This window comes from Chiloscyllium plagiosum, unplaced genomic scaffold, assembly GCF_037043375.1.
Source record: "Chiloscyllium plagiosum isolate Xiang-an unplaced genomic scaffold, Cpla_swu_hap1 HiC_scaffold_45, whole genome shotgun sequence".
Taxonomy (NCBI): domain Eukaryota; kingdom Metazoa; phylum Chordata; class Chondrichthyes; order Orectolobiformes; family Hemiscylliidae; genus Chiloscyllium; species Chiloscyllium plagiosum.
This window is the reverse complement of record NW_028270183.1, coordinates 22,614,688-22,630,654: the sequence shown is the minus strand read 5'-3', so window position 1 is coordinate 22,630,654 and position 15,967 is coordinate 22,614,688. Positions and strand designations below refer to the sequence as shown.

The 15,967-nt window shown below is 41.8% G+C and overlaps 1 long non-coding RNA gene across 4 annotated transcripts; it reads right to left on the bottom strand.

The window, feature by feature from the left end:
• Positions 1-2,644: 2,644 nt before the first annotated feature.
• LOC148136409 (uncharacterized) lies at positions 2,645-13,391 on the bottom strand. Of its 4 annotated transcripts, none has more exons than XR_015754449.1 (3): positions 12,022-12,884; positions 4,570-4,765; positions 2,645-4,013 (listed from the first exon to the last, which is right to left on the bottom strand). It is a non-coding gene; the product is annotated as an uncharacterized LOC148136409 (long non-coding RNA). The 4 variants fall into 4 exon arrangements; XR_015754448.1 differs by lacking the exon at positions 2,645-4,013 and adding an exon at positions 5,981-6,027 and having other exon boundaries at positions 4,523-4,923; positions 12,022-13,375; XR_015754447.1 differs by lacking the exon at positions 2,645-4,013 and adding an exon at positions 5,981-6,027 and having other exon boundaries at positions 4,523-4,765; positions 12,022-13,190.
• Between the last annotated feature and the right edge of the window lie 2,576 nt (positions 13,392-15,967).

Below are 15,967 nucleotides of genomic sequence, written 5' to 3'. Positions count from 1 at the left end.
AGCTGTCGAGGAAGGGAAGGGAGGAGTCAAAGATGGACCAGATGAAGGTGCGAGCAGGGTGAAAATTGGAATAGTTAATCTTTTCCAATTCTGGCGAGAGAGGGGAAAACAGCAGCGATGATGTCATCAGCAGCAGAGTAGGCAGTGTCTGGACTCTTGAGCCCGGAGCTTGTCCATTCCATCCATTTTTCCATTCTTTTCTTTTGTTTTTTTTTTAAAGTTTGCTTATTTCTAAAACTTACTTTCTTTAGGCAGCACAGTGGCCCAGTAGTTTGCACTGCTGTCTCAGTGCCAGGGATCTGTATCCGATTCCAGCCTTGTTCAACTGTGTGTGCTGTCTGCACGTTCTCCCTGTGTCTATATGGGTTTCCTCTGGATGCTCTGGTTTCCTGCTACAAAGATATTCAGGTTCAGGGGATTGCCTAAACTAAACTGCCCGCAGCTTCCAGGGATGTGCAGACTAGATGGATTAGCCATGGAAATGCTTACAGAGATAGGGAAGGGGATTGGATCTGGGTGGGATGGTCTTCAGGAGGGGCTGTTTGGACTTGAATGGCCTACTTCCACACTTCTAGGGATTCTATGATTCTGGAGAGAGTGCAGTCGCAGAGGCAGCAACAGCAGAGTCCGGACTCCAGAGTGTGACAGTGGCAGGGGCCAACAGAGGAGTGGCTGGTAAGCCTGGATGGCAGTCGGCAACAAGGGACTCACCCGATGTGGAGTAGAGCGAGCCCTGTGGGAAAATCCCAGCATAGAGCAACTACAGGTCCCTGCCTTCATAAGAACGGTCATGTTGAACTTTTAACTGTATTCCTTTATTTTTCTATTTTGTACCTAGATATCTTTGTACCTAGGCAACTTTGTACCCTCTTTACTGTACACCTGTATTTGAGATGTGATAATAAAATCTACTTCTAATCTAATTCTACACCAGAGAAAGAGTTGTGGAAGGTGGACCAGAGTAAGACTGGAATAAGGAATGTTCCACATACCCCACAAAGAGACAGGCATAACTGGAGCTCAAGTAGGTACCCATGATCACCCCTTTGACATGAAGAAAGTGAAACAAATTAAAAGAGAACTTGTTCAGAGTGAGGATGAGCTCGACCAGGCAGAGGAGAGTGATGGTGGATGGGGATGGCTCACACTTGTTTTTTCACAAGAAGCAGAGAGCCCTGAGACCATCCTGATGGAGGATGGAGTGTAAAGAGATTGCACATCCATCATAAAGAGGAGACAGCTAAAGCCCATGAACTGGAAACTCTGAAATTGATCAAAGCGTGAGAAGGGACTGGACAAAGGAGAAAGAAAATCAAGTTGAAGTAGGAAGAGATCCGGTCAGTGGGGCAGGAGTTTGCAGAAAGAATGGGTCTACCCAAGCAGACCTGTTTGTGGATTTTGGGGAGGAAGTAGAAGTGGACTGTGAGGGGTTGGGAGACTACGAGCTTGGAGGCAGCGGAGGGGGGGGGGGGGCGATCACCACATGAAATGAGGTGATGGACCATAGCCTGGACACAGTAGACAGGTGTTCCATGGTGAGGTTATGGCCCAGGGAGAAACAGTTTATATCTTGTGTCAAAAGTTTGACTTTTTATTGACAGGATTATTAGAGGCAAGACAGAATGTGGAGTTCAAGGCACAGCCAGACCAGCTATGACCTTATCAAGTGGCAGAGCATACTAGAGGGTTGAAAGGGCTAACTCTGCTCTTAATTCATGTTTGTATACAGATTTGGTATTCCAACAGAGACTTGTCAGGAACACTTTTCACTTCAGAATCAAAAGAAGGTGGGCTCAAGTCCCACTCAGAGCTAGACTTACATAATCCAGCCTGACGTCCTTGTGTGCTATGGAGGGAGGGCTGTCTTGTCAAAGGTGCTGTTAAACTCTTCAAGGTGGTACACAGAATGACTTTGAGGCTCATTTCAGATCAACAAAGAATTATACAACCAGAAAAGCAACTACTTTCATCTTGAAAACAAAGAAAATCTCTCAGAAGCATACAAGAAATTAATCAGCAGTGCTTGGGTTAAGTCATGCTAAAATATGCCAGAATTCAAGTGCGCTGAAGCCAACCAAAATGAAAATTCAGGGAAATAACGTGGAAGAACTTCAGGTAACAGTTGAGAGATTTGTTAAAAAAAGACAAGTGAATGCCGTGGCAAACTTCACCTTCTGAATATTGTGGTTTAATCAAGGTTTTGGGTAAAACCAGTTTCTACTGTCAACTTCCCAAAAAGCAATTCCAAATAGAAACCTACAATGGCTGCTGTGGAGCTCTAATCAAATTATCATAGCAGCTATCCCTTTCAGTCATCTCCTCTGGTCTCACTTGCCTCTACATTGTACCCATAGTCCTCAACCCAGCTTCACTCTTACCTGGTCTCACTCTCCTGCTCTATTCTCTACTCCATCTCTACTCCTCACTTTCTCAGATCTCAGTGAGAGGTCACAACTATTTGCAAAGCTGGACACAGCATCACGTTGGGGGAAAAAAAAAATGCAGGAAACATTGGGTTTGCAATTAATAAGTCAGTGAGATGGAAAATAAAAGCCACACAACAGTCCCTACATCATAACATTGAAGTTGAGGGTTATTCATCACGCTGACCACACAGACAAAGACAGCAAAGCCACATGGGTAATAGAGTTTGTGAAGCTTTTATTTATCACTAGCTTGCAGCTAGAATTCATTAAACATCCCAAGAAAAGCCATCCAAAGCATTTGGTGGGAAATTCAAATCATACATAATGAAGGCATGCCAGTAACATTGGACTCACTAAAACGAAGCAGATTGAAACGCAGATGCTTAAAGTGAGGGGGTGAAACACGCAACATGCATTTACTTCACACCTTTTTAAAATGGAGTACAACTTGTCAAGGTTATGCAGTACGAAAATATAACTACAACTATACAAGGAAATACTGGGAAACTGATGAAACCTTGATCAAACAGGTGGGTTTTAAGCTGTATTTTAGAAAGGAGAGAAGCGAATACATTGAGCAAGGAATTCCAGAGCTTGGGGCCTAGATATTTGAGGGCATGGCTGCCTGTAGAAGGTCAAAGGAAATCATATATCACAAGAGGCCATAATTGAACAAATGCAGAGTTTTCTAAAAGTTTTACAGCTCGAGAAGGCTATGGCTGCCAGACTAGGAAGGAATTTGAACAGGTGGCAAGAATTTAAAATGAGGGATCACTGGAATCAAAAGTGGTGTAGTTGAGCACAAATAAGGATGATGGTTTATAAGAATTTGGTACAAGTCAGGATATAAGGAAGTGTGTTTTGGATGAGTCAAGGTTTCCAGAAGCTGGAAGATTGGAGGCCAGGTAGGAGCTCAAAAGAATAGACATAGTTCAAGCAGAAGTACGATAGAAAGTATACAGTTTCAAACGTTCACTTCTGAGACAAGTAGAACACATAGGTTATGAACAGTCTGGGAAGACCAAAGCTTGACCAAATTTTAACTGATGAAAACTTCTGCTCATTCAATAGTGCATATCTCACACAGTAAACAAGGTCAGACACTGTTACCCAGAGATATTTCTACTCAATAGTCTGAGAAACCTTGCAGGTGTTCCAAGGCTGTCCCATGTAACAAGAAATTACTATATCAATGAAGTGCAAAGACTGTAGGAGCATTTTCCACATATACCAGGTAACATTCATTTGTATCACAAATGGTAATACTAGTGGGATTACAGAATCACTTTTTCCTGAAAATTTATCATATTCTAAATTACACGTCAAGCGCTAAACTTCAATTACTCACTTTCAGAGATGCCATGAAACTCAAGATACCGCATTTTGTGTTACACCAGTTTTGTTCCCAAACAAAAATACTGTGGTCAGCTAATGGCTAAGCTTCAAAATTAGGTCATGAGCCACCAAAACTCAGAAAATCCAAGATTTAATTCCAAACGTGTGCGGAGATGGTTGAACTCATTGCACCATTAGCAGGATCATCAGAACTTGAACCCCTTGGTTAGGGAGATCGAGCACTCCAGATTCCTAGTGAAACAGCACATGGAGGTCAGATCATGGTCAGAGTCAGGAGAAGCTAAGATACCTAACCTAGTTAGTTTCACAATCATTTGGGTATGCACCAAAGAATAGCAAGCTCCAGTCAAACAATATCCAAATATAAAACAGCACAGCTAGAAAGACAGAGAGAAAAGTGGCAAAAAAATGGGGAAGAATAATTCATTTGCAAACCCATCCGATTTCCCTTGTTTTCTGCATTCTATAATCAGCAGTTGCTAAGAGAACAGAAGTAAGAAAGGTGGACAGGTACACATAAGCAAGACAAGGCATGACGTCTGCCCATAACTCAATGAGGTTTTCTGTAATACAATTTCGCTCAGTGACCTCATCCACCTATTTTTTCTTCAGTTTGTTGTTTTGACAGAAAGCTTTTAGGAATTGGAACCAGTTCAGCATTCAGAACTGAATAAAACCAGCCCAGAAGTGTAACCTTCATGAGCACTTTTGTCTCAATAGGAAAAGATACTAACATTGAATTCCACTTTGTGACAAGATGTTTTATTAAACCATTCAGAATGCTTACCTCATACAAAGAGTTAAATAACTTATATGTTCAAATAATCCAGTGAAGTTAAAACTCTCTCGATTAACGCTGTGATTATTTGTCCTTTTTACAAACATAGTTGTCAGTATTAGTTGCCATTTTATTCCTCATTTTACACTGCAGGAGGTAGTTTGCATTTTCATTTCATGTGCGAGTTGTTTGCAGTCATTTTCAGCTGAAATGAGAATAATCAATTATAAAAATGTCAGTCCTTCCACATCACTTTTTTTTCCCCTTCTTCTGGAAAGCTGATATGAAGTTCCAAACCACAGCTGTCCTTCTGATCAGTCTTCACGGAAGCGAGATTCCACAAGCCTGGGCGCAAAGGAAGCCCTGCAGGTGTATAGTCCGGAAAACATGCCACAAAATGAACACATGCTCAGAAACATCCAATACTGGGAAGAGAAGGCACGATGAGCAAAGCTTTGTTGGCAGCCATGACTCGGCTAAAGCCAACTACATTCTGTTAGAAGAGCCAGAAGCTAGCAGCTTTAGAACAGCACACAGTGAAGAAGAAAAATACAGCTAAAAGCTGGCATGACCTCCCAGCAAAAAGCATAGCTATAGAGGCAAAATTCCAAAAAATAGATTCATATGCACAGACATTAGAACAGGGAAGCAGCAATGAGACTTTCTTTCTAAACAGGATGTGTAGAAATGTCAAAAACAAAGCCTAGGCCAGAACAAACAGCTAGAAACATTAACAAGTTGAGAAGATTTGTAGCTCAGGTTTTGGTTCTGGATGTAGATTTGCTCACTGAGCTGGATGGTTTGTTTTCTTCTGGAGGCTCACTGAAGATGTTACCAAGTATGGTGACAAAACGTCTGAAGACAAATCTTCCAGCTCAGCGAGCAAACCTACATCTACAAGCTAGAAACATTCATGCAAACTATGTTAAAACTGCCAATTCACATCTAAAAGAGAATTCACCCAACAAGTATGGAAAGCCCAAGGCGTCCAAATTTCAGCCTCTGGGCTATATGGACTTTGAAACGCAGATCATGTGGTCATGTTTGTGCAAATTCACAATCACTGATCTGTCCTCATCTGGGTGTGGAGTTTTGGAAAGCACCATTCATGGCAGTATTGTCTCATTGGTGGACAAACTTTAAATTAGAACTAAATAGGTGTTAGCAAAAGCAAATTGAGATTTAAACGGATGATTGGAAACATGGATTTCAGTTTTAAGAATAGCCCCGATCATCATGGTTCAGCATACTGTATATATTTATCCCCAGAACACAGGTTCAAAGCATGGCAAATGAATAAAAATTTCTAAGAGGATCCCATGTCAAACATGTTGGGTCATATTCTCCAGCACTTTGTTTTTATGATGCTTGGGCCAGTTCATCCTGAACACACAAGCTCAAAGCACAAAGCTATCCTCACCTGAAATATTAACCTCAAATAAAACAAGAACTGCAGATGCTGAAGATCTGAAATAAAAACAGAATAGAAATTGTTGGAGAAACGCAGCAAATCGGAGAAGCAACTGTTGAGAGAGAAATAGTTGATATTGAGTTGTTAACTCTGCTTTCTCTCCACAGATACTTCCAGACCTGCTGAGCTTCTCCAGCAATTTCTGGTTTTGTTTGAAATATTAACCTGCTCTGTCTGACACAGTGATAGCTCTGTGATCCAGCCAGCATCTTTTTGCCAAATTTTAAACTTTCTGTAACTTGATACTAATGCAGCCCTCAGCCAGAGGAGTCTTCAGGCTGATCTCCCTCTGACAATGTTAGGTGGATTGGCTATGCTAAATTGCCCATACTGTCCAGGCTAACTGGATTAGCAATGGTAAATGCAGGGTTAGAAGGATAGGTTGCGGGGGATCTGAGTGGGATGTTCTTCAGTGGGTCGGTGTACTCAATGGACCAAATGGGCTGCTTCCATTCAAATATAAGGAAGCTATCATTCTATAATTTGGTGAACTCCATCACCCCATCCACCCAGTTACAAACTGTAGATAGCATAAGTTTGACTTAAATGGTACTAGTTTACTAAAAAAAGGCCATTGAAGCAGATATAATGGATTCAAGTGGCAATTTGATGCATTCCTGTTGTAAGACTTTGATGGATTTGGTGATAAAACTGTGTTTGAACAATGAAAAAGAATGCGTGATGGATGAGATGCAAGATATAGGGAAACTGACTGTATTAACAGGAATCTTCACGAAAAGGGCATCTGGAAACAGTTAAAAATCACAGTTTTTTTACAGTCCAACAGGTTTATCTGGAGGTACTAGCTTTCGAAGCACTTTGAGCAGAATCACGAGACACAGAATTCATAGCAACAGGATTGCAGTGTCATGGAATGTAATATTAAACAAATTTAGCTTCAGTCTCTCATCATTTAGAATAATCATATTAGTTCCGGTTCCTTCATATGTAAATCCCAGAACTTTTTTAAAGTTACATTCTCAAGATAGTTTTTAACAATAGGTGCCTGATACTTACAATTAATGACGTAAACCAACAATGGAGAAGCTTCAAGTAAGTCCATAGAATTTAGTCATTTCAAGCTAATAGATGGACATGTTTCGAATTTAAAGGAGAAACTAACCAAAGCAAATGAATTGGCCAAAAGGCATTTGAACAGCATGTTTGAGTAATCTAATAACAATGAAAATCAGGGGAGATAAAAAGGTCAAAGTAAAAACCCTCTTGTAGCACAGCGAAGTGCCCCTCTCCTTGGATCAGGAGGCCAGATTCAAGTCCCACATGCTCTGGGCATGTGTAATAACATCTCTGGACATGTTGATGGGAAAAAAAAAAAATCACTAAAAAGGCCAATATTTAAAGTTTTGCAGCTGGTGACAAGGTGTTAGTTATTACCTAACTTTGTTTTTTTCAATAATTTTCCCCATTCATTGGACATTATCAAAGCAAGAACAAATAAAGTAAAAGAGTAGAAACAATGGAGCTGCTTAAAAGGTAATATGTCCTGATATTTTATCATCTATAAAAACTAATGAGATAATATACAGGGCTTCTACAGGATCATAAATTGAGTTAGAGACAGGGATGTACAGCAATGGAAACAGAGCCTTTAGTCCAACTCGTCCATGCAGATCAAATATCCTTACATAATCTAGTCCCATTTGCCAGCACTTGGCCCATATCCCTTTAAACCTTTCCTATTCATAAACCCATCTAGATGTCTTTTAAATGCTGTAATTTTACCAGCCCCACCACTTCCTCCGGCACCTCATTCTACATGCACCACCTTGTGTGTGAAAAAGTTGCCTCTTAAGTCCCTTTTAAATCTTTGCCCTCTCACCCTAAGTTTGTGAGAAGAGGTACGAAAAAATGTTTTTGGTTGCTCATGTGAATATAGGGATGCATTATCTATGAAACATCTTTACAGAATCAATATAGAGAAACTAGCTCAAGTGTGAAATTAAATGAAGTTCATGGTAGACAATGATATTATTGATATGGATCAGAGTAAGTGGAGCTCACTTATCGCAATGGTGACAAATCCAGATAGTTTACAAAGATTCCGTATTATTGCAAACTCAATGTGGTAATAAAATTGGATTCACATCCTATTCCAAGATTGGAGGACTGCATTGAAAGAATTGTGTACATATGTCACCAAATTTGACTTGCTAAAAGGATATTGGCAAGTTCCATTAATTAATACAACTAAAGAAATATTGGCTTTTGTAACACCAGACTTTATCAATGCAACATGTAATTTGGAATTATAAATGGACTAGGAATGTTCCAATGATCAACTAAAAGTCACTTAAAGGATTGTGTAATTGTGTGATTTACATCAAACTTTTTATTGCTTCCAGCCAAACCTGGGAAGAAGATTTACACTATTCGATTAAACAATTGGACTGCCCATAAAAAGTCAATTTCGTTATAAATTTGGCTAAGAGTGAATTTGACAAACCAAAATGAGTTACTTGGCTACTTATTTGATGAGGTCAAGTAGCACAGACAGAAGTGAACGCGATTGTGGATTTTCCTGTGTCAAGGACAAACTTGAAATATTGCAATTTGTCGTCATGTGGAAGTTTGTTCCAAACTTCAGTGCTGCTGTGGTACATTCAACTAGCTTGTTGAAGGCAGAAAATTTGATAATGTAAGAATGTCAGAATGCCTTTAACAAACTAAGTCGCTTTGGTCATCTCATTAATTTTAGAAGTGTCAAATTAGGCAAAATTATTCATATATTGGAGGTTGATGCCAATGATGCTGCTATGGGTGGATGTTATTTTACTACAAGATGGAGAATCAAACAGTATGTCAGTTATTTCAAAAGAAACGGACCACAGGCAACAAAAATACTCAGTGGTTGAGAAAGAGGCTTAGAATCTTGTGTTGTCTCGAAATCATTTTGAAATATACATCAAATGTGAAAGAAAGAGTTACTTATAGGGATCACAATTTTTTGATTGTTTTGAGAAACATTTCAGGATAAGAACTTCAATGGTTTCGATGGAGGTTATTTCACCAACTGTATAATTTGAAACTAATTCACACACACCTCGAAATAGCAGACAATTTATCAAGAACACAGGAGGAAAAAAAAGCGCTGCAATACCCATAGACTTACGCAAAACATGGTTTAATGTCAATATGTTATTACCGCTAATATGAAATAGAAATAGTGCTAAGGTAATTTTTGATTTGTAATAAAGATGTCTCTTAAGATACATTTCCATTCATATCACAGAGGGATGGTGCGTGATATATATTAATGTCATTTATTTTGCATTTTGCGAGTTTTGGTCTGTGTTTTATAGAAGGTGTAATACTTAATTTTGGACTTGAAGCTAGGATTTTAAACCAATATATGTGTCAGAGAACAACTAATTTGGGCCTCCTTGGAGTGATATTGCAAGTTTATTGGTTATAGAAGAGCTTTACAATGTCACAGCAAATCAAGAGGTTTTTGCTTGCTTTTTGTTTAAAAGATTCTAGATTTTGTTTGCCTTAGAAAAATCCACAGTGTGGAAAGCATTTGAATTCAGTTCAAAGAAGATTTCACGGAGAAAGTAGTCAGTTCGCAATATTTAGGAAATAGGTTACCTCAAAGCAAGGGTTTAGGTTTGAAAATTTCAGCCTAGAAATGTTTGGTTAGAAACCCGAATAGGTTATTTGAAGATAAGAAAATTTGAGCTCAGCTCGTGTGAATCTATTAAAATTCTCAAGACTGGAAACGGAAAAAAACAGTTACATCAATTTGAGAGTGAATGGCCACTCCCTTAGCTTTGAGTACAATAACATGATGGTATTGGGAACAGACGGGATGTTGTTTTTGCTGCATGTTTAAAACCTTTTTAAACTGTATTAAATAATTTGGTATGTTCTATTTTAGCTTCATTTCTTTTGTGTAATAAAGTAGAAGTTTATTACTTCAACCAAATCTGCAGTGTTGTGTGTTTATGTTTCAGTGCAAAATAATCAATGTAAATGAAGAAAAAATTACCCATCAAGCCAGGTTTTAGTCTGCAATCGGACTTGTCCTGTAGTAACAATGAGTGGCATTGTAAAAATAAAGCCTTAATGGCCAATCATTGTTTCTAAACTTCTAAAAGTCCCCTCTAGTATTCAGATGTCATTCTGTGGAAAAGAATCTAAAGGTTATAAGTGCTATTAAAAACAATTTGGATTGCGACAGCTACATTTTATCATTTTCACCACTGCTGCTTAGATGCACAATGCATAATCTCACACACTGTCTTCTCTAACTCTTATTGAAATCAAGGCACTAACGTAGTCATATCTATATCCAACTATTAAGCTCAGTGGGATAATCAAACACTCTTTTTCCAGAATTATTGTTCCATGAAGATGTTAAGACAATTCCTCCAAATTTACACTTCTAACAAGATCCTTCTCTAGTACGAACCAAAACCAACACAGGTTTACCAAGTGCACTCTCTGCTTTGATTTACTCTTAGGTTTAATCTTTTGTCACACTAGGTGTTGGGAGTTAAACCAGGTACTTGTACCTGTGAAGAGATAGAAGATGGCGATTCTAAATCACTCCCCAGGTGTGTGACACATAATTCATGTCTGACACTGCCAGCTCCAGCACCAGGGACACCTACTTTTCAGTTGCATCCCTAATACAATCAGCATTTCCTTTTCCTCGTGTTTCTGAGGCATCTTTACCATCTGTTCTACTTGGTCCTCCTTCAATTTTTGTTTAAACAGCATAAAACTCATCACTTTTCCAGCCTCCTTCAGTTTAGAGAACAGTCATAGTCATATTGGACTTGAAATGTTAATTCTATCTCAACCTCCAAATATGTTACTAAACCAGAGTCTGTCTGTGTCTCTCTCTCGCTCTCCAACACTCACTGAGTTTAATTGCAGCATCAAGGCTGCAATCACGACCTGTATCACGACCCTACTCTGGCAGATGCACTGTCCTTTGTCAACCCCCTTATCCACACTTGCGGCAGAAAAAAAATCCCTTTGGTAGCCATTGAAAGATAAGGTGAATCTTTTCCAGTACCCCACTCTCCAGCAAATGGCATCACAGAAAAGACTTCCTAGATGTTTAGCAAACAGTGGGTTGTTGCAGTTTTGCTGCAGCTATGCCCATACTTCTCAGAGTACTTCATTGACTGGAAGGATGAGGAGGCAAAAGTGGTTTCTCAATTGAGTGTCCAACTATTAACCACTTTTCACATCATTAGCCTCTTACACCTCAATCATTATTAACCTCTTCAAACTTGACCACATCATTAAGCACCTGCACCCCACCAATATTATTAACCTCGTTCAACTTTAACCTTATTGTTAACCACTATATACACCATCCCATCAATAGGGCCCTTTTGAATCCTGACTCTAGCATTACCCCTAGTTCCAGACCCCATCATCAATTGCATGCATCCTGACATTTAACTCCCTAGACACTACTTCCAGTATTAACCCCTCCTATACCTTGACCTAATCATTAACTTGTTCCCATACCTGACCCCGTTATTTTAGACCTACACCCTGACCCTGTCTTTAACCACACCGTGCACACTGATCCCCTGACTCCATCATTTACCTGGCTATCCTGACCCCATCATTAATCCCCTCCTGTACCGTGAACCATCAGGTACCCCACACCCTGACCCCATCATTGACCTCTTGTATCCCGAACCCGTTGTCAGCTCCCTGTATCACGACCCCATCACTGACCCCCGGTAGCCTGAGCCGGACATTAACCTCACTCCTGCACCCTGACCCGTCGTTAACCCTAATCTGTACCCTCGTCTCATCATCAACCCACTCCTCAACCCTGAACCCGACATTAATCTCAGCATCTGCACCCCATCATTGACCCCCCCCCGAGCCCTAATTCCCTCACCATTAGCCTCTGCACTCTGACCCCTTGCACTTTGACCCCATATTTAACCCCCCCCACCCCAACGCTTCTATCATTAACCCTTCCCGCACCGAGGACGCACCACTGTCCAAAGGCTCCGTCGATTCCGCAGCGGAGATGGCAGTTTTGCTACTGCTGCTGCTGTGGTCCTTGGACCATTCGCGACTAGTCAGACGCCAGAGTTTCATGTCCCCACCACCAACCAGCAGCAGCACCTTCGACTCCTGAACGCCGACCGGCAGCCCCGGAGGCGGAGCGAGGAGGAGGGGGAAGGGAGGCGCCAATGGGTGAGGGAAGCGTCCCTCTCCCCGCCCCCAGCGCCACCGGCAGCGGCGGATATCCCGCCTTCGGGCCGCGCCGATTGGGTTACCGCGGAGCGGCTGACGGGCGAAGCCGGCCGCCGGTTGGTGGAGCTTCTCGGCGAGAGGCAGCTAAGCCCATTCTTCTTTCTTCCTCCTCTTTTTTTTTTTCTCCCCCCCCCACGACGCTCCTACCGGATAGGCCTTAAACCACCCTCCTTCCCCGCACCGACGATGGCAGCAGCTTGATGAGCTCCTCCGCCTCGATTGGGTGTGAGGGCTGTCTATCAAGCCAGGCTTCCTCGCTGATTGGTGCAGAAGGTGCATCGCCCTTAACCGGGGAAATGCTCCGCCTCATCACGTGACCCATGGCCCTGTACACTCGTGGGAGATTCGCGTTTCCACGAGCGACGAGTCCACGCCCACGAAGGATGATTGACTGTCCAAATGCCCCGCCCAACCCCACGGCCTGTGATTGACATCCTTCACGGTTGATGGACCGGCGGATGACAGGTGCCCGCCCCGCCTTCCGCTGCTGGTCTGTGTCCCGCCCACCGGCGGTCACTTGCGACGACGTGACTCCACCCACTGCCGCCGGTTGACAGGTCGTGGCCCCGCCCACTCCCGGTAATTGATGCGCCTCCTCAACGGTCTCATTGATGTCATCCATTCAACTCCTATCCCCCTTTTCCCCTCCCCTCCCCCAATCCCAGTTCAGAAACCCTTGGTTAACCTGGTGTCCAGGGAGGAGAGTGGTTCACAACAAGAATATTGACTAAGTGGACTCTACTGGTCTATGGAGTCCAGCCTGAAGATTAACCATTTGACCAAGTAGCCATCCCTGGTTTTACCTGGAGACCACGTCAAAGAGAAGCCTTCAACTATCTGGGCATCCCTGGTTTTACCTGGCCAGTATTCAGGATGGTCCATCAGATGGTTGGTCCTATCCGGATCAGCAGTGGAAAGATGCTCAGGCGGGTTCTTGAGCTGGTTCAACTGTAGTAAGACTGCTTTTTCGGGATCCTTATCCTTTGGTCCGCTCAACCTATATTTAAGCTCTCTGAACTCTACAGAGCGAGAGTGCATACTCTATCTTGGCCAAACAAAAACCCTATAATTGAGTGTTGATCTCTCCATAGCTTGATTTAGTGACTTGAAAATGGCGCTGGTTTCCATGTATGTCAGACAGCCCCTAACCGTATTGTCTTTTTATTACATCATCAAAGGCTAATGGAATGTTGGCCATTATCTCAAAAGGGATAGAATACAAAGGGGCGGAAGTTATATTACAGTTATATAAAGCTCTGGTTAGACTCCATTTAGGGTGTTCAGTCTGGCTGTAGCACCTTAGGAACAATGTAGTAGCTTCAGAGGGGTGCAGTGCAGTTTCAGCTGTACTCTGGCTAAAAGATTTTTTAAATCTAATTCTTATTTATCTTATTGTAGCCAAAGATTTGCTTGCATTGGCTTCTTTTCCCATTCTGGACCATTGCCCTTTTGAGCTCACTTCCAAGAATCTATCCTTCCCCATCCTGTTTTCATGACAAGCTGCTCCTCAGCTTGATCGTCTGAAATCATTATACACTTCTACATAAGCAATATTCAGATTCTCCTCACCACAGCATTTTGGCGCCTCCAGTGTCTCTAAGTGACATCCAGTTGCAGCTGAGCAGACATTTCCAACAACAAAATAATGCAAAGATTGAAGTTCTTGCTCCAATTCTCCATAACTGTCGCTCTCTCTTGTAACTTTAAAGCCGAACAAGCTGTTCTCAAACTTGCCATCAATTTGATCACAAGATGAGCTTCTGAATTCAGAGTCACACTGTCATCAACACTGTCTATTCTCACCCCTCGAACATGGTTTGAGTCCACCCAATCTTAGGTCATCTGCAATTGGAGCTTTTTTTTAATCAGCAGGCATGACTATTCCTATGCTCAGTCAATCATGTGCTGCCCTCCATAAACTTAACATCATCCGAAACTCTGCTGCCTGTGTTCTTACACAAAGCAAATCCTGTTCACCTATCACCTCTATCCTCACTAAACAACATTGCTCCTAATGAGCAGCACTTTGAGTTTAAATTGATGTTCCTTGATTGCAAGTCTCTCTTTATCTTTGCCCTCTCGACCTGTATAATCTCCCCCAACTTGCTGAGATGTCTGGGATCCTGTAATTAGCTTCATGAGCATCCCCAATTTTCATTTCTCCATCATTTGTGGCCATGCTTTCAGCTGCTAAGTTCCGAAGCTCTGGAATCCCCTGCTTAATCTCTCCATCTTTCAACATCACTTTCTTCCTTTACAACCCACCTTTGTGTATAATTATGATCAGAGTCATAGAGATGTACAGCACAAGAGCTTCGGTCCAACTCGCTCATGCGAACCAGCTATCCAAAATTAATCTAGGTCCCATTTGCCAGCATTCAGCTTGTATTCTTCCAAACCCTTCCTATTCATGTACCCACCCAGATGCATTTTAAACGTTGTAATTGTACCAGCCTCCACCAATTCCTCTGGCAGTTCATTCCATACACACACCAGCTTCTGTATGAAAATGTTGTCCCTTGGGTCCCTTTCAAATTTTTCCCCTCTCACTTTAAACCTATGCCCTCCGGTTTTGGACTCCCCTACCCTGAGGGAAAAGACCTTGAATATTCACACTATCACACCCCTCATGATTTTTATAAATTTCAATAAGGTCACTCCTCAGCCTCTGACGCACCAGAGAGAATCACCTCGGCCTATTCAGCCTCTCCCTGTAGTGCAAACCCTCCAACCCTGGCAACACCCTTGTAAATCTGACTTAACGTCTCCTTTTTGAGGTCCTGCATCATATTTGTTTAATAATTCTCTTGTGAAGCACCTTGGGATATTTTATTATTTTAAAAATGCGATAGAAAATAGGCTGGGCTCTTTTTCTTGGAGCATCAGAGGCTGAGGGGTGACCTTGTAGAAGTTTTTAAAATCTTAAGGGGCATGGATAGGGTAAATAGACAAGATCTTTTCCCCAGGGTGGGGGAGTCCAAAACTAGAGGGCACAGGTTTAAGGTGAGAGGGGAAAGATTTAAAAGGGACCTAAGAGGTCACTTTTTCACACACACGGTGGTGCATGTATGAAATGAGCTGCAAGAAGAATTAGTGAAAGCTGGTACAATTACAACATTGCGAAGGCTAGGAGAAAGTGAGGACTGCAGATGCTGAAGGTCAGAGTCAAAACGTGTGGTGCTAGAAAAGCACAGCAGGTCAGACAGCATCCGGGGAGCAGGAGAGTCGACGTTTGTAGAGTCAAAGAATGCAGTCTAGTGAAGAGGCAAATGATTTTCAAAGTGTGACAGGAAGGGGTAGAAAATACACACAGAAGAGTGCAGCAAAAATTAGAACCAGTAAGATTTATAGCAGTTAAGAAGTCAAAGCTCAAGGCTGTTTATCTTACTGCAGGCAGCATTTGCATCAAGGTAAATGAGTACTGCACAAATAAAAATAAACATTTAAAAGGCATCTGGATTGGTATATGAATAGGAAAGGTTTAGAGGGATATGGGCCAAATGCTAGCGAATGGGATGAGATGAATTTAGGATATCTAGTGGGCATGGATGAGTTGGAATGAAGGGTCTGTTCCATGCTTTATAACTCATTGACTCTTATGAGTCAAGGGTTACAGGGAAAGGGCAGGAAAGTGGATGTAAGGAATATTGAATCAGCTATGAACCTATTGAATCGCAGAGC